Source organism: Oncorhynchus kisutch, linkage group LG24, assembly GCF_002021735.2.
Source record: "Oncorhynchus kisutch isolate 150728-3 linkage group LG24, Okis_V2, whole genome shotgun sequence".
NCBI lineage: Eukaryota > Metazoa > Chordata > Actinopteri > Salmoniformes > Salmonidae > Oncorhynchus > Oncorhynchus kisutch.
Window position 1 is genome coordinate 266,173 of NC_034197.2, and position 24,169 is coordinate 290,341.

At 43.9% G+C, this 24,169-nt stretch overlaps 1 long non-coding RNA gene and 1 pseudogene across 1 annotated transcript; one reads left to right on the forward strand and one right to left on the reverse strand.

Annotated features, from left to right (window-relative positions):
• Positions 1–1,389: 1,389 nt before the first annotated feature.
• LOC116357086 (uncharacterized) lies at positions 1,390–1,508 on the reverse strand (annotated as a pseudogene).
• A 17,516-nt stretch (positions 1,509–19,024) lies between these two features.
• On the forward strand, positions 19,025–19,606 carry LOC116356981 (uncharacterized). The gene is made up of 4 exons (XR_004205260.1): positions 19,025–19,104; positions 19,269–19,327; positions 19,408–19,481; positions 19,581–19,606. It is a non-coding gene; the product is annotated as an uncharacterized LOC116356981 (long non-coding RNA).
• The last annotated feature ends 4,563 nt before the right edge of the window (positions 19,607–24,169 follow it).

Consider the following 24,169-nt stretch of genomic DNA (forward strand, 5'->3'; position numbering starts at 1 on the left):
TCTTCCAACAAGACAATGATCCAAAACATAAAGCAAAGTCTACAATGGAATGGTTCAAAAATAAACATATCCAGGTGTTAGAATGGCCAAGTCAAAGTCCAGACCTGAATCCAATCTAGAATCTGTGGAAAGAACTGAAAACTGCTGTTCACAAATGCTCTCCATCCAACCTCACTGAGCTCGAGCTGTTTTGCAAGGAGGAAAGTCTCTCGATGTGCAAAACTGATAGAGACATACCCCAAGCGACTTACAGCTGTAATCACTGCAAAAGGTGGCGTTACAAAGTATTAACTTAAGGGGGCAGAATAATTTTGCACGCCCAATTTTTCAGTTTTTGATTTGTTAAATAAGTTTGAAATATCCAATAAATGTCGTTCCACTTCATGATTGTGTCCCACTTGTTGTTGATTCTTCACAAAAAAATACAGTTTTATATCTTTATGTTTGAAGCCTGTAATGTGGCAAAAGGTCGCAAAGTTCAAGGGAGGCGAATACTTTTGCAAGGCACTGTATTCTAGTTTCTGGGGCTGAGAAATAGGCCATTTCAAATGGGTACATTTTTTGCCAAAAATGAAAATACTGCCCCCTATGCACAAAAGGTTAAGCAAATGTTAAGCAACACCAGTCTGTTCTAACGACTAAAAATTATAAAGCCATTATTACAGCATAGCAAAGATTAAAAACAGCCAAATCTGTGAAATGGCTTAATTCAACATTTTGCCGGTGCATGAGGCTTGGTGCTCACAGAATCAGTAGTCTATTAAACAAATACTCAAACAGGCAACAGAAGCTATATCTGTCTTACTCCTGTATATATGTATACAGTACCAGTCAAAAGTTTGGACACACCTACTCATTCAAGGCTATTTTCTACATTGTAGAATAGTAGTCAAGACATCAAAACTATGAAACAACACATATGGAATCATGTAGGTACCAAAACAAATCAAAATATATTTTATATTTGAGATTCTTCAAAGTAGCCTTCCTTTGCCTTGATGGCAGCTTTGCACACTTTTCCAACAGTCTTGAAGGAGTTCCCACATATGCTGAGAACTTATTGGCTGCTTTTCCTTCACTCTGTGGTCCAATTCATCCCAAAACATCTCAATTGGGTTGAGGTTGGGTGATTGTGGATGTCAGGTCATCTGATGCAGCCCTCCATCACTCTCCTTCTTGGTCAAATAGCCATTAAACAGCCTGGAGACTCAAACCAGATGGGATGGCGTATCACTGCAGAATACTATGGTAGCCATGCTGGTTAAGTGTGCCTTGAATTCTAAAAAATACAAACTAACCTTGCTTACTTATTTCAAAGCGAGGGCACATATTTCAGCCTTGTGGGAAAAAACGGACAAAGAGTTGAAATTCCACAAGGCAGTGACAAAAAGCTTACATCACCTGGTATTCCCAGGCGGTCTCCCATCCAAGTACTAACCAGGCCGGACCCTGCTAAGCTTCTGAGATCAGACGAGATCAGGCGTACTCAGACCTGTGTGGTCGTAAGCGATATATTAACTCTTGGTGCACTATATAAAGTCAAAGTGAGTCTGATTAACAGCTGAAACGAAATCACGAAATACAGACATTAAACCGATATTCAACAATATTCAAAAAAGCTTTGAACTAAAGAGGAAATCAACTCAATCCCTTCAACTTGTTAGAAAATCCATTCATTTGCTCAAGTGAAACATAAGACATGAACAAAATGCATCAGTGAATTGTATTTCCATGCAACTTTCAGAAACTGCACAGGACTGCCCAGTTTCCGTGCGCATGCGTGCGGAGCGCGCGCATGTCTACACTTTGTGTAGCCGTTATCGATGAGGCTAATGATAACCTTCTTGTGGTAGAGAAGGAAAGGCTTCCCACAAAAACCTTCTCAATCAAATGTTAACTGCAAAGTAGCCTATGCCAGCCTGGCAGAATTATATCATGATTATTTGCATCAATCCAGTGGCCATTTGTTTTGCAAACTCCGCAATCACATGAGCGCTACAGCAACACCGCTTAACCAAACAAAGGTCTCTTCCTGGTGCACACTTGCCTAAAAAAGGGTAACTACACCCCAAAATCGATATGTCTTCCGTTTTTCCCAGACCTCAAAAGTGGTTTCCTGTTAGGGGTTTTAAATGTTGTCGTGGACCTTGTAATATTTGTGTTGTGGAGAAATGACCAGGCAGGAGACGAGAGTACAGTTAGTTTTCGTTTAGTCAAAACCCCTCGTGCTCTACAGTTCGCGGCATTCCAGTGCGCATGTGCATTTCCTATTAGGTGTAGTAACGTAACACTGCCGTAATGCATTACTGCTTAGTAACAGCACAATAACTAATATAAACAGATGTAGATCCCAGATACTACACTCCTCCCCCATAGTGTTTAACTCCCAGAGAACAAGGTAAATATGTTAGGTAACTACTAATGCAATATCTGAACAATGCATTCTTAAACATTTTTCAACTACTGCACCAAGGTGGCATAGCAGTTCAGACGTCTTTTGTCCTCGTCTTGTCGTGTCCTGTATATATATATATTTACAACTTTTTTCACATACATTTTATTTTTATTTTCCATCAACTCATCTTCAAAACACTCTCCTGCAACCCGCCTCACCAATTTATATTCATAAAAAAGTATTATTTACCTCAAATCTGTAATCCTCCAAGAAGCTAGCCAGAAACTCCAAGAAGCTAGCCTGAAACTAGCCAGAAGCTAGCCAGAAGCTAATCCAGAAGCTAATCAGAAGCTAGTTCAAAAGCTAGTTAGCTCCTTTACTGGCAAATCGTTAGTATTCAGCTAACCACGGTTTGTGGTCATCAGCTATCCTTTAGCTCGAAAATCTATCGCCAGTTCTGTACGGCGCAGCGCGGCTCGGAACGGAACATACCGGACCAATTTTTCTCTCCATGTCCCTGGGTTTCGACTGCTCTCTGGACATTCATACCCGGATCTCACAGCTAGCTAGCTGCTATCCGTGTGACTATCGGCCTTCGTCGATTCCGGAGCAAACATCAATTATTCCGGAGCTAGCCAGCTCCGTCAATCACTCCTGAGTTCCATCAATCACTCCTGGGCTGCAGTCACCTATCTGGACCCGTTTTACTGCCTACGCGGAGCCCCACCGGGCCTTCACAACTGGACTGCCGAACGCCCATCTGCGGCCTGCTAACCGTTAGCTGTCTTACCGGCTGCCATCTGAATAGACAATCGGAAAATGTATTTATTTGTATTATTATTATGTTTTCTTCTTGGGCCTCTATAACTATATCTATTGTTTTTACTTTTGTTATTATTGCGTGATTTGGATTAATCCCCTCTACCACACGGAACCCCACTAATCTACTGACGGAACGCAAGAGGTGGCTAACAACAGACCTCCATCCTAAGCTAGCTTGCTACCGATGGCCTGGCTTGCTGTCTAAATCACCGTGACCCCCAACCAACCTCTCCACTCACTGGACCCTTTTGATCACTCGACTAAGCATGCCTCTCCTTAATGTCAATATGTCTTGTCCATTGCTGTTCTGGTTAGTGTTTATTGGCTTATTTCACTGTAGAGCCTCTAGTCCTGCTCACTATACCTTATCCAACCTATTAGTTCCACCACCCACACATGCAATGACATCTCCTGGTTTCAATGATGTTTCTAGAGAGAATATCTCTCTCTTCATCACTCAATACCTAGGTTTACCTCCACTGTATTCACATCCTACCATACCTTTGTCTGTACATTATACCTTGATGCTATTTTATCGCCCCCAGAAACCTCCTTTTACTCTATGTTCCAGACGTTCTAGACGACCAATTCTCATAGCTTTTAGCCGTACCCTTATTCTACTCCTCCTATGTTCCTCTGGCGATGTAGAGGTGAATCCAGGCCCTGCAGTGCCTAGCTCCACTCCTATTCCCCAGGCGCTCTCTTTTGACGACTTCTGTAACCGTAATAGCCTTGGTTTCATGCATGTTAACATTAGAAGCCTCCTCCCTAAGTTTGTTCTATTCACTGCTTTAGCACACTCTGCCAACCCGGATGTTCTAGCTGTGTCTGAATCCTGGCTTAGGAAGACCACCAAAAATTCAGAAATTTTAATTCCAAACTACAACATTTTCAGACAAGATAGAACTGCCAAAGGGGGCGGTGTTGCAATCTACTGCAAAGATAGCCTGCAGAGTTCTGTACTACTATCCAGGTCTGTACCCAAACAATTTGAACTTCTACTTTTAAAAATCCACCTCTCTAAAAACAAGTCTCTCACCGTTGCCGCCTGCTATAGACCACCCTCTGCCCCCAGCTGTGCTCTGGTCACCATATGTGAACTGATTGCCCCCCATCTATCTTCAGAGTTCGTGCTGCTAGGCGACCTAAACTGGAACATGCTTAACACCCCAGCCATCCTACAATCTAAACTTGATGCCCTCAATCTCACACAAATTATCAATGAACCTACCAGGTACCTCCCCAAAGCCTTAAACACGGGCACCCTCATAGATATCATCCTAACCAACTTCCCCTCTAAATACACCTCTGCTGTCTTCAACCAAGATCTCAGCGATCACTGCCTCATTGCCTGCATCCGTAATGGGTCAGCGGTCAAACGACCTCCACTCATCACTGTAAAACGCTCCCTGAAACACTTCTGCGAGCAGGCCTTTCTAATCGACCTGGCCGGGGTATCCTGGAAGGATATTGATCTCATCCCGTCAGTAGAGGATGCCTGGATATTTTTTTTAAATGCCTTCCTAACCATCTTAAATAAACATGCCCCATTCAAGAAATTTAGAACCAGGAACAGATATAGCCCTTGGTTCTCCCCAGACCTGACTGCCCTTAACCAACACAAAAACATCCTATGGCGTTCTGCATTAGCATCGAACAGCCCCCGTGATATGCAGCTGTTCAGGGAAGCTAGAAACCATTATACACAGGCAGTTAGAAAAGCCAAGGCTAGCTTTTTCAAGCAGAAATTTGCATCCTGCAACACTAACTCAAAAAAGTTCTGGGACACTGTAAAGTCCATGGAGAATAAGAACACCTCCTCCCAGCTGCCCACTGCACTGAAGATAGGAAACACTGTCACCACTGATAAATCCACCATAATTGAGAATTTCAATAAGCATTTTTCTATGGCTGGCCATGCTTTCCACCTGGCTACTCCTACCCCGGACAACAGCACTGCACCCCCAACAGCAACTCGCCCAAGCCTTCCCCATTTCTCCTTCTCCCAAATCCATTCAGCTGATGTTCTGAAAGAGCTGCAAAATCTGGACCCCTACAAATCAGCCGGGCTAGACAATCTGGACCCTTTCTTTCTAAAATTATCTGCCGAAATTGTTGCCATCCCTATTACTAGCCTGTTCAACCTCTCTTTCGTGTCGTCTGAGATTCCCAAAGATTGGAAAGCAGCTGCGGTCATCCCCTCTTCAAAGGGGGGGACACTCTTGACCCAAACTGCTACAGACCTATATCTATCCTACCGTGCCTTTCTAAGGTCTTCGAAAGCCAAGTCAACAAACAGATTACCGACCATTTCGAATCTCACCATACCTTCTCTGCTATGCAATCTGGTTTCAGAGCTGGTCATGGGTGCACCTCAGCCACGCTCAAGGTCCTAAACGATATCTTAACCGCCATCGATAAGAAACATTACTGTGCAGCCGTATTCATTGATCTGGCCAAGGCTTTCGACTCTGTCAATCACCACATCCTCATCGGCAGACTCGACAGCCTTGGTTTCTCAAATGATTGCCTCGCCTGGTTCACCAACTACTTCTCTCATAGAGTTCAGTGTGTCAAATCGGAGGGTCTGCTGTCCGGACCTCTGGCAGTCTCTATGGGGGTGCCACAGGGTTCAATTCTTGGACCGACTCTCTTCTCTGTATACATCAATGAGGTCGCTCTTGCTGCTGGTGAGTCCCTGATCCACCTCTACGCAGACGACACCATTCTGTATACTTCCGGCCCTTCTGGACACTGTGTTAACAACCCTCCAGGCAAGCTTCAATGCCATACAACTCTCCTTCCGTGGCCTCCAATTGCTCTTAAATACAAGTAAAACTAAATGCATGCTCTTCAACCGATCGCTTCCTGCACCTACCCGCCTGTCCAACATCACTACTCTGGACGGCTCTGACTTAGAATACGTGGACAACTACAAATACTTAGGTGTCTGGTTAGACTGTAAACTCTCCTTCCAGACCCATATCAAACATCTCCAATCCAAAGTTAAATCTAGAATTGGCTTCCTATTTCGCAACAAAGCATCCTTCCCTCATGCTGCCAAACATCCCCTTGTAAAACTGACCATCCTACCAATCCTCGACTTTGGCGATGTCATTTACAAAATAGCCTCCAATACCCTACTCAACAAATTGGATGCAGTCTATCACAGTGCAATCCGTTTTATCACCAAAGCCCCATATACTAACCACCATTGCGACCTGTACGCTCTCGTTGGCTGGCCCTCGCTTCATACTCGTCGCCAAACCCACTAGCTCCATGTCATCTACAAGACCCTGCTAGGTAAAGTCCCCCCTTATCTCAGCTTCGCTGGTCACCATAGCATCTCCCACCTGTAGCACACGCTCCAGCAGGTATATCTCTCTAGTCACCCCCAAAACCAATTCTTTCTTTGGCCGCCTCTCCTTCCAGTTCTCTGCTGCCAATGACTGGAACGAACTACAAAAATCTCTGAAACTGGAAACACTTATCTCCCTCACTAGCTTTAAGCACCAACTGTCAGAGCAGCTCACAGATTACTGCACCTGTACATAGCCCACCTATAATTTAGCCCAAACAACTACCTCTTTCCCAACTGTATTTAATTTGTATTTATTTATTTATTTTGCTCCTTTGCACCCCATTATTTTTATTTCTACTTTGCACATTCTTCCATTGCAAAACTACCATTCCAGTGTTTTACTTGCTATATTGTATTTACTTTGCCACCATGGCCTTTTTTGCCTTTACCTCCCTTCTCACCTCATTTGCTCACATTGTATATAGACTTGTTTATACTGTATTATTGACTGTATGTTTGTTTTACTCCATGTGTAACTCTGTGTCGTTGTATCTGTCGAACTGCTTTGCTTTATCTTGGCCAGGTCGCAATTGTAAATGAGAACTTGTTCTCAACTTGCCTACCTGGTTAAATAAAGGTAAAATAAATAAATAAAATAAATAAATAAATACTGGGTTGAAGCAGACTTTTCAGAGCCCAGCACAAATCCAGGGGATTATTCTGCCCCGAAGATGGAGTTTGTGTCCTAATAACTAACCCAGGTAATGTCCTTTTTCTTTCCTTTTATCCAGGACATATTAAAGTGTTTGTTTTACTGTCCGTTACCTCCTTAACCAGCTCAACTCACAGGTCAAGCTTTTGAGGTGCCCTTCGCTGTCGAATAGGATATCTCCGCTCCTCCTGGGCTTCCTGTGGTGGGCCAGGTTCGGGTGGAAGGTCAGGCTCTGTCTCTCCCGTACATCCACAGTCAGGAGAATAGTCCTGGGGGTCATTATTGTTCTTGTTCTCTCGGCATGTCTCTGCTGGGGCGTTGGACCGTAGCAGATGATCCACATGAACGTTGACCTGGCGATGACCAATTTGGACTTGGTAAGTCAAAGGTCCTCTGCGTTGCAAGATCACACCTGAGTTCCACAGGCGCTTGGGGTGTCTGAAATCACGTACCATCACCCTCTCTTCCTCTTTGAATTCTCTTTGAGTCTTTGAGCTTTCTTCTGCTGTAGCTGGTGCTTTGCCACAGTGCTTGACAGTCTGGTTTCAACAATGTCAGGTGGGTACGTGGTTGGCGTTTCAGAAACAGTTCAGCTGGTGTACATTTCGTTACTGTGTGTGGGGTGTTACGGTAAGTAAACAGGAACCGGGGAAGCCTTTGGTGGATGGGCACAGACTGAACCTCGAGTCTAGTCCAGGCCTTCTTAACGGTTTGCACGGCTCTCTCCGCTGCTCCGTTTGATGCCGGATGGTAAGGTGGTGACAGGATGTGCCTTACTCCGTTGTTCTTGAGAAACATTTCAAAATCGTTTGACGTGAACGGGGGGGGCATTGTCCGATACGAGCTCCTTGACTAGTCCAAAGGATGCAAACAGGTGTCTGAGAAGATTGATGGTCTTCTCAGCTGTGGTCAGTTGAGTAGGGAACACTTCCATCCACTTGGAATGGACATCGACGACAACAAGGAAATGTTGCTTGTCAATTTCGGCGTAATCCACATGGATGCGTTCCCAAGGTGTAACAGCCCAGGACCATGGATGAAGAGGTGCAGCAGCAGGCTTGTTGCGAACAGCTTCACAAGGTGAGCAGTGGCCTACATGCTGTTGAATGTCCTGATCCAGTCCAGGCCACCACAGATAACTGCGAGCGAGTGCTTTCATTCGAGTGATCCTTGGATGTCCCTCATGCAGGTCAGATAGCAGTCTCCTCTGTAATTTGTGAGGTACCACCACCCTTGATCCCCACAGAACACACCCTTGATCAGTGGACAACTGGTCTTTCTTGTCGATGAATGGACGAAGGTTATCGTCATTTACGAAGGTTGGCCAACCGCCTAATGTTAAGTCCAAGACTTTGGAAAGCACTGGGTCTTTCCTTGTTTCCTCCGCTATGTCAGAAGCAGATATCGGCAGTTCAATGAGAGAGATCTGGAAGACTGCTCTATCATCTTCACTGTCGGAGTCACTATTGCATGGTAGTCTTGATAGTGCATCGGCATTTGCGTGATCACTGGATCGTCTGTACTCAATCTCGTAGTCGTAGGCTACCAATATCAGAGCCCAACGTTGCATTCGAAGTGCAGCAAGGGTTGGTATAGCTGATTTTGGTCCAAGGATGGCCAACAGAGGCTTGTGATCTGTCAGCAGTTGGAACTTCCTTCCGTAGAGGTATTTGTGAAACTTCTTCACTCCGAATATTATGCTCAGAGCTTCCTTCTCAATTTGAGCATAATTTTTCTCACTTTGTGACAGAGTCCGTGATGCAAATGCAATAGGGTGTCCTTCACCTGACGGTAGAACATGTGAGATGATGGCTCCTACTCCGTATGGAGATGCATCACACGCGAGTCTCAGCTTCATCTCTGTGTTATAGTGGGAAAGCCACTTGCTCTTTAGCAGACGCTGTTTGCAAGTCTTGAATGCTTCTTCGCATTGTGGGGACCAATTCCACTTTGTATCGGCCTGCAGCAGTTGGTGAAGCGGATGCAACAATGTGGACAAGTTTGCCACAAACTTTCCGTAATAGTTCAGGAGCCCCAAAAATGACCTCAGCTCTGAGATATTTGTGGGTGCTGGTGCGTTTACGATTGCTTCCACCTTGCTGTTGGTTGGGTGCAGGCCTTGTGCATCAATCTTGTATCCGAGATACTCCACGGAGTCCTGGAGGAACTCACATTTGCTGCGTTTCATTCTCACTCCATATTTCTCCAGTCTTGACATCACTTTGTCCAGCACTACAAGGTGCTCTCCAATGGTTGGTGCTGACATGAGGATGTCGTCCATGAAGCACACAACATGGTCTATACCGTCCAAGATCTGATCCATTGTTTGTTGGAATATCGCTGGAGCTGTCGAGATTCCATAGGCCAAGCGATTGAATCTGAATAGCCCCTTGTGTGTATTGATGGTCAGATACTGTTCTGACTCCGGATCCAGCTTCAGTTGCTGATAAGCGAATGCCAGGTCCAGCTTACTGAAAACCTTCCCACCAGCTAGAGTGGCAAACAGATCTTCAGCGTTTGGTAGTGGATAGTCCTCTGGTAGTATGCAGCGATTTACTGTGACCTTGTAGTCACCGCACATTCTGACGGTCTTGTCTTTCTTTGGGACTACAACAATCGGAGCAGCCCAGTCGCTCCTCACTACTTTCATGATTATGTTATTCTTCTGTAGGCGGTTTGTGAAAGATAGGCTTGGTTCCTTCTTGCACTCTGACTTTTGCTGTGAAGTCTTGTATTTCACCGTAGCCATCTTTGAAAAGTTCTTTGTGCTTCTCCAGCATGTTAGTGACTGTAGCCTGACTCATTTCATCTTCTCATTTCTCAGACTGAAGATTTCTCCCCAGTTCAACTTGATCTTTTGTAGCCAGTTTCTGCCTAGCAAGGCTGATTTTTCTCCTTTAACAATGACAAGCGGTAGCGTCCACTCCTTTCCCTCATACCGGAATCTGCCCTAACACAGGAATAGTGTCACCAGTGTATGAAGAAAGGCGGATGGACGCGGGCTGAAGAGGACACTCTTTCAGTTTTTCTTTGTAGAGTCTCTCTGGAACCAGAGATACAGACGCTCCGGTGTCCAGCTGCATTTTAACCTGTTTTCCCGCTAACTCCATGTTGAGATAGATTCCATCTTTTAGTTGTTGAGCTGTGTACACTGTGAACAGTTCCACTACTGTTTCAGTTGTACCTTCCTCTTCTTGTGCTGCGTCTGACACTTTGTGCGCTCTTGCTGTGCGTTTTGAGGCTTTACACACTCTCTGTAAATGTCCAACCTTTCCACAATTGTGGCACTTTTCATTATGGAATCGACATTCACTGTGCTGATGATTATCTCCCCCACATCTGTAGCAACTTGGCTTAGACCTTTGAGATGTGGGCTGCTTTGTTCTTGTGTAACCTTGAGGACGGGACTGAAAAAAGTGTGACCTTTGTGAGCTTTTTCCACCACGTGCATCACTGACCTTGTGAACACCTTTCTGACGTTCTGCATGTCCCGATAGCTCAATAGTATCCCTGTGGGCAAGCTCGAGTCCAAGTGCTATATCACAGGCTTTCTTAAAGGTCAGGTCCTTCTCTGACAGGAGCCTTCTGTGATATGCTTCACCTGTGAGACCACATACAAACTTGTCTCGGAGAGCATCATCAAGAAATCGTGCAAACTCACATGTACTTGCCAGCCTTTTCAAAGCAAGGATGTAGTCAGCCACGGTTTCCCCTTGACTCTGGTGACGTTGGTAAAATCTGAAACGTTCTGCAATGAGAATTGGCTTAGGCTTGAAATACCTTGAAAGAGTTTCAGTCAGTTCTGCATAGTTCAACTCCACTGCTTTCATTGGTTCAATGAGACCTTTCAGCAATCCATACTCAGTTGGACCCAAAACACTGAGAAATACGTCTGCTTTCTTTCCATCTTTGATTTCATTTGCAGCCAGCCAACGCTCAAAACGCTCCAAATAGGAATCAAAATCCTCTTTTGTAGCCTCAAACTCTGGTACTCGACCAATGGTTGCCATTTTCACAGTTAATTGTTCAGTTTCCTAATATTCTTTAATTTTCTGAATATTCATCTACTTCTTCACTTCAGAAGTTTCTGCAATTACTTCATTCACTGCACTCATTTGTATTAATGTACACTCCGTGTGACGTTCCTTCTTCCTTTTTTCTTTCTTCTTGACAATATTTCTCCACTGAGATCGCCTAATTTCAATGGGTTCAATGAGACAGTTTCTTTTATTTAACCACCAGAGGGCAGTGTCGCTATTCTGGACTCCAATAGTCTTGCTACTTGGCAGCTCCTGAATACTGTACTAGCAGTGCTAGCAGTGGTTAGCCTTCTCTACTGGCGAAAGAAAATAAATATAACTGACGAATTACATAATTATTTTGAGTTTCATGACTCACGCAACATTCTTCCCTTCAAGCAATGTCCGTTTATGTAGTTTAATCACCTCGTCGCCACTGTAATATTTGTGTTGTGGAGAAATTACCAGGCAGGAGACGGGAGTAGTTCGTTTTCGTTTAGTTAAAACCCCTCGTGCTCTACAGTTCGCGGCATTCCAGTGCGCATGTGCATTTCCTATTAGGTGTAGTAACGTAACACTGCCGTAATGCATTACTGCTTAGTAACAGCACAGTAACTAATATAAACAGATGTAGATCCCAGATACTACAGACATAGAACATCTAATCGTGTTATATTTCTATTAAAAAGGTGTACTTTTGAGAGCGAAAACCTGCAGAAGCAGGGACAAACGGTCAACGGGGAATAGGGGGAAGTACTTTAATTATTATTATTTGATTTGATCAGGGCAGGGAAGCACTAACAAACTGCATTTAGTCCAATAAAAAGACACAACATTATTAGGGTGATAAATAAAAGGGAGTTGCTCCACGCACGACACAAGAGAACCCTTGTGTTGGATTGCGCGTACTAGCTTTTCACCTGTCTACCGGAAGTTGATGCTGTTGCTATGCAACCTCTTGCTAGCTATCTAGCATAACAAATTACTGGTTAGACATTATACGACTTCAGGTGTGTTCTTAATTTCAATCAGGAGTTCCAGAATGCGCTCATGAATTCAGAGCGTTGTCAGATTGTCTGTTTGTAAATTCAGAGCAGAGTAGACAGCCAGAGCGAATTTACGAAAGCACCCGAATGTCCATTGAGAACGCACAATGACTATACCATTTAGCTAAGCTCAGAATGACGGGAATAATCACGTCAAACATTGGGTAGTTAGTTAGATAGCCTATAGTTATTATACTGTCAAGTTTGATCTATAAGTAGCCAACTAACGTTAGGTATCTAGCTAACAACATACCGGTACATACTGCTGTACTGATACGCTATGTGGTTCGTAAGACCAGTGTAGCTAACAAATTGTCAGCCAATATAACGTGTAAGTTAACTTATTTAAAAAGTAATTACTTTATTACATTGCTCAACATTTTCTTAATATTTGTCATAATTAGTTAAAGCAATGAATTTGTATCCGCTCTCGTTGTACTTCGACTGCATATTTTCCGCCATTTTCAACAAATCTGGAAACGACGTGAAGCCACGCCCATTTCCTGAAGAATTGCATTAAATCAAATCAAATCAAATCAAATGTATTTGTCACATACACATGGTTAGCAGATGTTAATGCGAGTGTAGCGAAATGCTTGTGCTTCTAGTTCCGACAATGCAGTAATAACGAACAAGTAATCTAACTAACAATTCCAAAAAAAACTACTGTCTTATACACAGTGTAAGGGGATAAAGAATATGTACATAAGGATATATGAATGAGTGATGGTACAGAGCAGCATAGGCAAGATACAGTAGATGATATCGAGTACAGTATATACATATGAGATGAGTATGTAAACCAAGTGGCATAGTTAAAGTGGCTAGTGATACATGTATTACATAAGGATGCAGTCGATGATATAGAGTACAGTATCTACGTATGCATATGAGATGAATAATGTAGGGTAAGTAACATTATATAAGGTAGCATTGTTTAAAGTGGCTAGTGATATATTTACATAATTTCCCATCAATTCCCATGATTAAAGTGGCTGGAGTAGAGTCAGTGGCATTGACAGTGTGTTGGCAGTAGCCACTCAATGTTAGTGGTGGCTGTTTAACAGTCTGATGGCCTTGAGATAGAAGCTGTTTTTCAGTCTCTCGGTCCCAGCTTTGATGCACCTGTACTGACCTCGCCTTCTGGATGACAGCGGGGTGAACAGGCAGTGGCTCGGGTGGTTGATGTCCTTGATGATCTTTATGGCCTTCCTGTAGCATCGGGTGGTGTAGGTGTCCTGGAGGGCAGGTAGTTTGCCCCCGGTGATGCGTTGTGCAGACCTCACTACCCTCTGGAGAGCCTTACGGTTGAGGGCGGTGCAGTTGCCATACCAGGCGGTGATACAGCCCGCCAGGATGCTCTCGATTGTGCATCTGTAGAAGTTTGTGAGTGCTTTTGGTGACAAGCCGAATTTCTTCAGCCTCCTGAGGTTGAAGAGGCGCTGCTGCGCCTTCTTCACGATGCTGTCTGTGTGAGTGGACCAATTCAGTTTGTCTGTGATGTGTATGCCGAGGAACTTAAAACTTGCTACCCTCTCCACTACTGTTCCATCGATGTGGATGGGGGGGTGTTCCCTCTGCTGTTTCCTGAAGTCCACAATCATCTCCTTAGTTTTGTTGACGTTGAGTGTGAGGTTATTTTCCTGACACCACACTCCGAGGGCCCTCACCTCCTCCCTGTAGGCCGTCTCGTCGTTGTTGGTAATCAAGCCTACCACTGTTGTGTCGTCCGCAAACTTGATGATTGAGTTGGAGGCGGAACAATGGTGGCCCTCTTGAAGCATGTGGGAACAGCAGACTGGTATAGGGATTGGTTGAATATGTCCGTAAACACACCGGCCAGCTGGTCTGCGCATGCTCTGAGGGCGCGGCTGGGGATGCCATCTGGGCCTGCAGCCTTGCGAGGGTTAACACGTTTAAATGTCTTACTCACTTCGGCTGCAGTGAAGGAGAGACCGCATGTTTTCGTTGCAGGCCGTGTCAGTGGCACTGTATTGTCCTCAAAGCGGGCAAAAAAGTTGTTTAGTCTGCCTGGGAGCAAGACATCCTGGTCCGTGACTGGGCTGGGTTTCTTCCTGTAGTCCGTGATTGACTGTAGACCCTGCCACATGCCTCTTGTGTCTGAGCCGTTGAATTGAGATTCTACTTTGTCTCTGTACTGGCGCTTAGCTTGTTTGATAGCCTTGCGGAGGGAATAGCTGCACTGTTTGTATTCAGTCATGTTACCAGACACCTTGCCCTGATTAAAAGCAGTGGTTCGCGCCTTCAGTTCCACACGAATGCTGCCATCAATCCACGGTTTCTGGTTGGGGAATGTTTTAATCGTTGCTATGGGAACGACATCTTCAACGCACGTTCTAATGAACTCGCACACCGAATCAGCGTATTCGTCAATGTTGTTGGCTGACGCAATACGAAACATCTCCCAGTCCACGTGATGGAAGCAGTCTTGGAGTGTGGAGTCAGCTTGGTCGGACCAGCGTTGGACAGACCTCAGCGTGGGAGCTCACGGAAGGAGAGTTGTATTGGCCCTAAATAGTGTCCTCTTCGTGTATTCCTCATATTTTGGCGAATTTAGTACGATATCCTGGAACATTTGGCATACTAAATATATCCATAGTATTTTTTTATTTCTATTTTATTTCACCTTCATTTAACCAGTTAGGCTAGTTGAGAACAAGCTCTCATTTACAACTGCAACCTGGCCAAGATAAAGCAAAGCAGTTCGACACATACAACAACATAGTTACAGATGGAATAAACAAACATACAGTAGAAAAAGTCTATATACAGTGTGTGCAAATAAGGAAAGGATAAGGGAGGTAAGGCAATAAATATGTACAGGTGCAGTGATCTGTGAGCTGCTCTGACAGCTGGTGCTTAAAGCTTAGTGAGGGAGATCTGAGTCTCCAGCTTCAGTGATTTTTGCAGTTCGTTCCAGTCATTGGCAGCAGAGAACTGGAAGTAAAGGCGGCGAAAGGAAAAATTGGCTTTGGGGGTGACCAGTGAGATATACCTGCTGGAGCGCGTGCTACGAGTGGGTGCTGCTATGGTGACCAGTGAGCTGAGATAAGGCGGGGCTTTTACCTAGCAGAGACTTGTAGATGACCTGGAGCCAGTGGGTTTTGGCGAGGAGTATGAAGCGAGGGCCAGCCAACAAGAGCGTATAGGTTGCAGTGGTGGGTAGTAAATGGGGCTTTTGGATTGGAGATGCATAATGTGAGTCTGGAAGGAGAGTTTACAGTCTAACCAGAAACCTAGGTATTTGTAGTCCACATATTCTAAGTCAGAACCGTCCAGAGTAGTGATGCTGGACGGGCGGACAGGTGCGGGCAGCGATCAGTTGAAGAGCATGCATTTAGTTTTACTTGCATTTAAGAGCAGTTGGAGGCCACGGAAGGAGAGTTGTATGGCATTGAAGCTCATCTGGAGGTTAGTTAACACAGTGTCCAAAGAAGGGTCAGAGGTATACAGGTATTCTATGATATATTTATACAGGTATACTATGACCAATAAGCATACTAAATACTCAATTCATGTCACAAACAGTATAGTTAGTGCGAGTATTCGAACACAGCTAATGCCAAATCAGGAAGTGCAGTCACCTTTTAATCCTGAATGACAATTGTCTTGCCTCATAGAGATAGATAAATCTTCTTAGGGCTGATCGATATGACAACAGCCAGTGGAAGTGCAGGGCGCCAAATTCAAAAGAACAGAAATCTCATAATTAAAATTCCTCAGACATACAAGTATTTCACACCATTTTAAAGATACACTTCTTGTTAATCCCACCACAGTGCCCAATTTCAAATAGGCTTTACGGCGAAAGCACCACAAATGATTATGTTAGGTCAGAGCCAAGTCACAGAAAAACATAGTCATTTTTCCAGCCAAAGAGAGGAGTCACAAAAATCAGAAATAGAGATCAAATTAATCACTAACCTTTGATGATCTTCATCAGATGACACTAATAGGACTTCATGTTACACAATACATGTATGTTTTGTTCGATAAAGTTCATATTTATATCAAAAAAATCTCAGTATACGTTGGAGCGTTATGTTCAGTTGTTCCAAAAACATCCGGTGATTTTGCAGAGAGCCACATCAATTTACAGAAATACTCATAATAAATGTTGATGAAAATAAAATTGTTATGCACAGAATTATAGATATACTTCTGCTTAATGCAACCGCTGAATACGGCGCTCAGAGCCCAAACAAGCCAAAAAGATATCCGCCATATTGTGCAGTCAACAGAAGTCAGAAATAACATTATAAATATTCACTTACCTTTGATGATCTTCATCAAATGCACTCACAGGAATCCCAGTTCCACAATAAATGTTTGTTTTGTTTGATAATGTCCATCATTTATGTCCAAATAGCTACTTTTGTTAGCGAGTTTTGTAAACAAATCGGATCTCACGAAGCGTGTTTACTAGGAGCAGACGAAATGTCAAAAAGTTCCGTTACAGTCTGTAGAAACATGTCAAACGATGTATAGAATCAATCTTTAGGATGTTGTTAAAATAAATCTTCAATAATGCTCCAACCGGAGAATTCCTTTGTCTGTAGAATTGCGATGGAACAGAGCTCGCCCTCATGTGAACGAGCGTCACGAGCTCAAGGCATTCTGCCAGACCTCTGACTCATTCCCCTCTCATTCGCCCTCACTTCACAGTAGAAGCATCAAACAAGGTTCTAAAGACTGTTGACATCTAGTGGAAGCCTTTTGACATCTTGGAAGCGCAACATGACCAATATCCCACTGTGTCTTCAACTCAATCATCAAGTTTGCGGACGAGTGGTAGGCTTGATTACCAACAACGACTTGATTACCAACAACGACGAGACGGCCTACAGGGAGGAGTTGAGGGCCCTCGGAGTGTGGTGTCAGGAAAATAACCTCACACTCAACATCAACAAAACTAAGGAGATGATTGTGGACTTCAGGAAACAACAGAGGGAACACCCCCTATCCACATTGATGGAACAGTAGTGGAGAGGGTAGTAAGTTTTTAAGTTCCTCGGCGTACACATCACAGACAACTGAATTGGTCCACCCACACAGACAGCATCGTGAAGAAGGCGCAGCAGCGCCTCTTCAACCTCAGGAGGCTGAAGAAATTCGGCTTGTCACCAAAAGCACTCACAAACTTCTACAGATGCACAATCGAGAGCATCCTGTCGGGCTGTATCACCGCCTGGTACGGCAACTGCTCCGCCCACAACCGTAAGGCTCTCCAGAGGGTAGTGAGGTCTGCACAACGCATCACCGGGGGCAAACTACCTGCCCTCCAGGACACCTACACCACCCGATGTCACAGGAAGGCCATAAAGATCATCAAGGACAACAACCACCCGAGCCACTGCCTGTTCACCCCGCTATCATCCAGAAGGCGAGGTCAGTACAGGTGCATCAAAGCTGGGACCGAGAGACTGAAAAACAGCTTCTATCTCAAGGCCATCAGACTGTTAAACAGCCACCACTAACATTGAGTGGCTGCTGCCAACACACTGACTCAACTCCAGCCACTTTAATAATGGGAATTGATGGGAAATGATGGGAAATATATCACTAGCCACTTCAAACAATGCTACCTAATATAATGTTTACATACCCTACATTATTCATCTCATATGTATATACTGTACTCTATATCATCTACTGTATCTTCCCTATGCCGCTCTGTACCATCACTCACTCATATATCTTTATGTACATATTCTTTATCCCCTTACACGTGTGTCTATAAGGTAGTAGTTTTGGAATTGTTAGCTAGATTACTTGTTGGTTATTACTGCATTGTCGGAACTAGAAGCACAAGCATTTCGCTACACTCGCATTAACATCTGCTAACCATGTGTATGTGACAAATAACATTTGATTTGATTTGATTTTAATGGATTTGAGGGAATGAGTTGAAAAACGACCAACCTCAGATTTCCCACTTCCTGGTTGGATTTTTTCTCAGGATTTTGCCTGCCATATGTGTTCTGTTATACTCACAGACATCATTCAAACGGTTTTAGAAACTTCAGAGTGTTTTCTATCCAAATATACTAATAATATGCTTCTGGGACTGAGTAGCAGGCAGTTTACTCTGGGCACCTCTGGACAACTTATTCAGCAAGCTACTCAATACTGCCCCCAGCCATAAGAAGATAAAAGACTCATCTATGTATCTGTGCCAATATAGTGTCTGTGACAGCATGGGCAGCGCCATTGAGGCTATCTTCATATTAAAGTAGTAACATTTCTTCTTCACAATTGTCTGAGCCCTTCTGATGACCCGATTGGACATGCCGATTGCTCAGCCAATGAAGTTGGTAGTCCCACCCAGTTGACTACATTCAAATTGTGAAAGTGCATGCAAATGCAGCATTTTGGCCATTAGAGGCCAATATCTTTCTCTCTGTCTGGGCTACAATTGTAGACGGTTGGGTAATTATGCTTTTCACCTGTGAAAGGCTGTTGTGCTGCTAATGAGGGAGTTCTATTAACCTGAGCCGAGGTGCACCGGTCCATGGCCCCTGACATGAATGGATAAAAGCGGTGAGGGCGGAGCACCCTTCTAAAATTGAACAGTAGCCTTACATTTAGGGTTTTGTCCTAACACTACACAGCTGATTCAGATTAACAAAGCTGGATGATTATTTGAATCAGCTTTGTAGGGCTAGGGGAATAAAAAGAAAATGTGCAGCCCTTTGGGGTTCAGGTGACTGAGTGTGGGAATCCTTTGTCATAGGGTAAAAGTTGCATACCCCTGGGCTGTAGGCTGCACACCTTGGGTCAAATATCAGGTTCTGTAGCTGTGTATTTTATCAGAACAAATCTGTTCTACAATGATTCTTTTTCTTAGCTCAGGTTAAGTAGTAGCAGGCCTAGGAGAGTCTTATGCGACGCAAACATTTGATTTGTGTTCTTCCTCTTAATCAATCATAATAATTTGTCAAATGCCTTACAGGTTGTTTTGCCTATTGATGGCAGCTGTGGGCATACAAGCACAACAGACACCTTCTAGAAGTATGCATTTTGCACCCTGCAAATGTAAGCATTTGACAATATTTTCTTTTGATTTTTTTAACTAACCTTTCCTATTCCAGATGACCTGAATGCCTTGGTAACATTATTCGTTTGAGTGTCGCTCCTCTTTTTGAAGAGGTTGACGCTGTCTTCAGTGCGATTGCCTCTTATGATTCTGTTTCTCTCCTTTCATAATTCATGGCTTGATATTGCTTTTCAACTATTGTGTTCACACCATCTCCATCCCTTCCAGATGACACACAAATCATAAACCTGACACCTGGCCTTGCTACTGTGTGGATTCAGCTTTAAATTTGACCCCATGGGGAATACAATGTTTTTTTGCTTCTCTTCAAAACTGCTTTTCCAAAAACATGGTAACCCTAAGAACTGTAGTGTTTGCTTGTACTTCAAATGGATTGTTTGCCTTTCAGTGTCACTGCATTTGCAACTCATACTGTAGCAATGTCATTTTATATACCTTTGACATGGAGTCATGCTGAGACCAGGCTCTTTTACAGATGAGCCCTGTATATGCAAATATTGATCTTTGTATCACTAGATGGAAAAATGAAATAATTGAAAAAGCATTCTTCAGTAAAAAGGTCCTCCAATAAGCCTGAGTTGCCGTAGAGCTGCTAATACATACAATTTAGCGCATGGAGGTTATTAGAAGTACGGTGCCAGAAACATTGAAACAGTTTTACTTAACTCTGTGGATATCAAAAGGATCTCCATTGTTAGCCACCCCTTGGTCTGGTATCTCTTACCTCTAAGTTAACGATGATGTAAGGTACAGCAGAAGTTTATGGAGGGCTTTCAGAGGGCCAGCCAACTTTCTGATGCAGACTGCAGTGATGTGAACTATTGAGCTCTTCTCCTGTAGTGTGGCTTCAATAGTGGCAGCTGCATTCATATAGCCAATTTTGCCACAGTCTATAACTTGCATGAATGTCACCTGAATTTTGTGTTTTGCTATATAATGAAGGCTTTTTTCCCTTCCCCCTTCATTTTAGGATGATAAGATGTTCAGCTTGATCATGCAGTGCAGGCTGCCAGGAAACCACATGACTGAAGACCCTGTGTATAGAGTGGTCAACCTGTAGCTACACCCCCTGGACCTCCCGAGAGATTCTGTGCGACCGCAACTACATGGAGGCAAGTGAGCAGAGCATGCCCCAATGGACATGTTTACAGTCGCACTTGTTGTACTGCCTGTATAAATGATCTGTCTAAAGCTACAACTGTCCAGTGTTTCATTTCTTCTGCGACACAACGTAGAGGTCTTGACTCTATCTCAATTCCACTCGCCTCTTCAAAATGCACATAGGACCACTTTAGAGGAGGAATCTTGGCCTATTCTCAATGCATTTAAGGAGGCGAGTGGACAGATTGAGAACTGGCCCTTGATTTCCTATTGTATGGGAGAGAGAATGCATAGGAAAAATGGCCTTCTCTTAGGTGTCTGTCAGAAGGATTCCAGACATCCAAACCGTCCCCGAACAGCCCACTGGGGGCCCGAAAGCAAAGAACGGGAACTTCCGGAGAGGAGCTGAGGTAGCTATATTTCAGTTTCTGTAATTTCACTACAACATGACAGGATGGCGCTAAACAATGTGCGTTTGACAATTTTGTTTAATTCATATTTCCATTTCCTGAGACAGGCTGTTGCTTCAGGATACAAAATGGCCGCAGTCGTCTTTAGTCCTAGCAATAATGTCATGAATGTGGATGAGGTCCAAAGAAAGGGCTATGCAATAGCCAACACTCCCACACGGCTGGTGTTAAGAAGCCCTCATAATGCAGAGGAGACATACCTCCAGAATGTTAGCTGACCTCCATGAACTGGGTCATGTTCAGTAGAGCAAACATTTGGAAACGGTGGCCCTACCTGAACTCTGCAACATATTGTTAATACGGTGTGTCCTACTGAACACGGCCCTGGTGTGGTTGCCCCCTGAACAGGTAGCTGGGGTTCTGATGCGGGTGCTCTCAACCTCAACCTTCTTTGAGCAGAAGTGGCTGGTTACTCGAGTAGATGCCACGGCTGTTTGTCCAACACCAGGTTGAGTGTGAAATCATTTAAGATCCTATAAGCCCAGTTCTCAATTGGCTCCAGACAAGACATTCATGTATTCTGTATACTTCCGGCCCTTCTTTGGACACTGTGTTAACAACCCTCCAGGCAAGCTTCAATGCCATACAACTCTCCTTCCGTGGCCTCCAATTGCTCTTAAATACAAGTAAAACTAAATGCATGCTCTTCAACCGATCGCTACCTGCACCTACCCGCCTGTCCAACATCACTACTCTGGACGGCTCTGACTTAGAATACGTGGACAACTACAAATACTTAGGTGTCTGGTTAGACTGTAAACTCTCCTTCCAGACCCATATCAAACATCTCCAATCCAAAGTTAAATCTAGAATTGGCTTCCTATTTCATAACAAAGCATCCTTCACTCATGCTGCCAAACATACCCTTGTAAAACTGACCATCCTACCAATCCTCGACTTTGGCGATGTCATTTACAAAATAGCCTCCAATACCCTACTCAACAAATTGGATGCAGTCTATCACAGTGCAATCCGTTTTATCACCAAAGCCCCATATACTACCCACCATTGCGACCTGTACGCTCTCGTTGGCTGGCCCTCGCTTCATACTCGTCGCCAAACCCACTGGCTCCATGTCATCTACAAGACCCTGCTAGGTAAAGTCCCCCCTTATCTCAGCTCGCTGGTCACCATAGCATCTCCCACCTGTAGCACACGCTCCAGCAGGTATATCTCTCTAGTCACCCCCAAAACCAATTCTTTCTTTGGCCGCCTCTCCTTCCAGTTCTCTGCTGCCAATGACTGGAACGAACTACAAAAATCTCTGAAACTGGAAACACTTATCTCCCTCACTAGCTTTAAGCACCAACTGTCAGAGCAGCTCACAGATTACTGCACCTGTACATAGCCCACCTATAATTTAGCCCAAACAACTACCTCTTTCCCAACTGTATTTAATTTATTTATTTATTTTGCTCCTTTGCACCCCATTATTTTTTTATTTCTACTTTGCACATTCTTCCATTGCAAAACTACCATTCCAGTATTTTACTTGCTATATTGTATTTACTTTGCCATCATGGCCTTTTTTGCCTTTACCTCCCTTCTCACCTCATTTGCTCACATTGTATATAGACTTGTTTATACTGCATTATTGACTGTATGTTTGTTTTTACTCCATGTGTAACTCTGTGTCGTTTGATCTGTCGAACTGCTTTGCTTTATCTTGGCCAGGTCGCAATTGTAAATGAGAACTTGTTCTCAACTTGCCTACCTGGTTAAATAAAGGTAAAATACATTTTAAAAAATGTAGTGTTCAGTTGGGAAAATGTTTTGGGTGAACTTTTTCCAAATAATGGCAGTTTTCAGTTGCAAAATGTTCTGTTTTGATGTGCACTTGGCTTCTTGTGTCACTGCAGAGGCAGTGGCCTTTACTCCAGAAGTGATCACCTGGTACATGCCCAAGCACACAGACCCACTTTTCTCCTCTGATGCCTTCACCATGTTGGAGGTGTACATGGGAATTGACGCTAAGAGGCTGGACACTGAGGAAATGGCTGTCAGAAACGACTCTGTTTTAGTCAGAGGTTCATATTATTGAAATTCCGGTGGGGGCGGTTGGCAGCTACTTCAAGGTCAGCATCGGATGAGTAAAATGTTCCTGTTTAATTTCTAAGTCTTATTTGTAGAGCCCTTTTTACTACAGCAGTTGTCAGTGCTTTGCAGTAACCCTTTGCCATCTCTCATGGGTAAACTCCTAGAAACGTTGTCTTGTGTAAAATGTTTCTTATTGAGCAATTGTCTGCTTAATCAGGCTAATATACACTGGATTGCAAAATTATAATTTTATGCAACATTTCAACATACTCTACTGCTTGTCTTTGCAGTTTGTCCTTTAGCCACTTGAAATTTGAGACCAAATATCCACAAGTATTGTTTACCTGACTTTTTAGGGAGCCGGTCGCTTTGCCACTCAACTTAATGCAAGCAACACTCTGCTGCTGTTTACATATTGTGCAAGTGTTTACTTTGCGTGTCAGTTGCTTTGAAAATGCACACCGCTGGAATTGCAAGTTGACAACCATGCACCTACCAGCGCAAGTCTGGTAACCAATACTTTCCTTTGGATATTTTGTCTTAAATTACGAGAGGCCAAAATACAAGCGGTAGAATAATTGTATTTAACATTCTGGCTTATAAGGAACATTTACCTGTTTTTGTACTCCAATTGTGTATTACAGCCAGACTGCATCACTCGTCTCCCTTACAGAGCCATATTCAGGATGACCAGTACTTTGTCACTTACGCCATTGAGCCCATGCTTGAGTTGCTGTGGATCGAGGTCGCACATGAGGACACCAGCAATCAAGTCCTCTTCCCTATCACAACACCTCCGATGGCCAGGCCTCCACAAGTTCGCAACTGAGTCTGGTTTAGTTAAATAGTGCCTATGGTAATTTGGGATGCCCGGGTTGTTCATTAGGCACAAAATAGAAGAAAATGTATTGAAACGGAGAGGCAATACCTGGACTTACCCAATAACAAATGTCCATTTTCAACTTCCATTGTACCGCATTGCACAATGTTTTCCTTTGTTTGCCAATGAACAGACATGCCCTTAGACACAGTTCCTGAGCAGGAAGTGTTTGTGCTTGAGTTAGGGACCTTCAACCTTGATGTGGAGCTGCTGAACATCACCTTTCCCCACCATGGTGCTAACTGTTGCAGAGTGCAACGCCAGGGGCTTCAATGTTCAGGAGCAGAGATCCCCGGACAACACCTTGA